Here is a 2,264-nt window from a genome sequence, read left to right as displayed (position 1 = left end):
TAGGCCTTTTATTATAATAAAAGGAGGCACACGGTGGCGTAGTTGGTTGAGGCAGTATGCTACAAGCCGCAAGGTTGCGGGTTCGAGTCCCGATGAGGTTGATTATTTCACTTGACTTAACCCTTCCAGCTGCAATGTGGCCCTGGGTTTCACTCAGTCTCTAAAAGTAATGAGTACCAGGAATCTTCCTGAAGGGTTAAAGAGCTGCCAGCACGTAAGGCTGACAACCTCATTGCCGTCTCCGTGCAAATTGCCTAGAAAATGTGGGAGCCTCGACGTCTCACAAACCTATGGGCCTCCACGACCTGTTACAGGAACAGTTTTACCTCTTTTTATATTATAAAAAAATCACCACTCTCTCTGAAGAACCTTTCTTATCCTAGGCGAAACTTAATTATCACGAAACTTCAAGGAATAGTGAACATAATGATAGGTATTCAAGTATATCCCATTGAGAAGTGGTGCGAACTAATATTGAATTAACGTAATTTTGATCCCTTTGTTAGGATTAGGAAATATGATCTGGTTTATTTGAGCAAAATTTCGAAGTTTAAATGTTACGCCGCAGACAGGATAATGAGACACTGTCCTGTTTTGCTGTAATATTTCAGTGACAGAGTGCAGATAATTTGAACATGGCGGTACTGTGTGGCGCAGAACACTGAGTTGTGCATAACAACAACGTTAGAAAACAAATAAAAGAGGGACTGAAACTATTCCTAAGCTTCAAATAAAAGTTTAGGGAAGGAATATGAGAATAGAAATTGACTACGTGCTTATTATTAGAAAGACAGAGAGAGAAGTAACAATGAGAAAGAAAAGGAATGAATTTAACTTTCCGAGAAAATAACAATGAAATACGTAACCGGTTATTATTCGTTTACATAGTGGTTACCAATTGTATATTGCATGACAAATCCCAGTTGTGCACACAATTTTCCTGGGTAGGCAGGATTTTGAGAGGAATGACATTTGACTTGCTTACCTAGTAAATCTGTTAAAAAAATATTTTTTTAAAATTTCTGATAATTCGTGGTGTTTGTTTGATTGGTAAAATTTATACACCTGCCAGGCACAAGTTTCATGATTTAGAAGACAATAGTGAAAACAAAACACGCAAATATTGAAGATTTCAGTAGTGTGGTAAGGACATTGCTTATAGGCGTAACTAACTACTGTCCGGAGATTAACGAATGTGAGAATTTCAGTAGAGCCATGTCTGAGTAATCACAGTGCCAACAAGCCGCGAGAAACTGCAGGAATTGTGAACTAAATAAACAGCAGTACAATATTCCTGGATTCAAGTTTCCATACTCAGAATTTATATTATTCAGAAATGAATTTACAAGAGCAAGTCAAAATAAATTTGACAGGTCGAAAATCACGAGAAGCTTACAAATGTATCTTCTGGGACTTACTTACTTACTTACTTACTTACTCACTCATGGAGCTGAGCCCTTCTGGAGAAGCTGCCAAATCTGCAGCTTCTCAAGAATTTCCCAGCATTTTATGGAACCCTAAGGTTCATTACCGTGTTCATAAGAGCCCTCCACTGGTCCCTTGCAGAGCCAGATCAATCCAATCAATACCATCCCATCCTATATCTCTAAGATCCATTCTAATATTTTCCACCCACCTACGCCTTGATCTTCCAAGTGGTCTCTTTCCTTCTGGCTTTCCAGCCAATATCCTATACGCATTCTTCGTCTCCTCCATTCGTGCTACATGACCTGTCCACCTCATCCTCCTTGACTTGATCATTCTAATTATACTTGGAGAAGAGTACAAGTTATGAAGCTCCTCATTATGCAGTTTTCTCCAACCTCCTGTCACTTCATCTGTCTTCGGTTCAAATATTCTCCCCAACACCCTGTTCTCAAACACGTTCCTCCCTTAATATCAGAGACCAAGTTTCACACCCATACACAACAACTGGCAAAATTATAGGTTTGTATATTCTAATTTTTATGTTTCTGGACAGCAGACGAGAAGACAAAAGATTCTGGACTGAATGGTAGCAAGCATTACCCGAGTTCAATCTCCGCTTAATTCCTCCTGAATCAGGTTTCGATCTGTTATCGATGNTTTACCTATACGGGCTTTATTATAAGTTTCGTTTAAACACATTTTAATCAACCTAACTAGTTTCATGGGTATCCCAAACTCTATGAGAATAATGTACAATACTTCCCTCCTAACGGAATCATAGGTTTTATTGAAGTCTACAAGTAGCTGATGTACTGTCTCATCATACTCCCATTTTT

The sequence above is a fragment of the Cryptotermes secundus genome, unplaced genomic scaffold, assembly GCF_002891405.2.
Source record: "Cryptotermes secundus unplaced genomic scaffold, Csec_1.0 scaffold180, whole genome shotgun sequence".
Taxonomy (NCBI): Eukaryota; Metazoa; Arthropoda; class Insecta; order Blattodea; family Kalotermitidae; genus Cryptotermes; species Cryptotermes secundus.
This window is presented reverse-complemented; position numbering follows the sequence as displayed.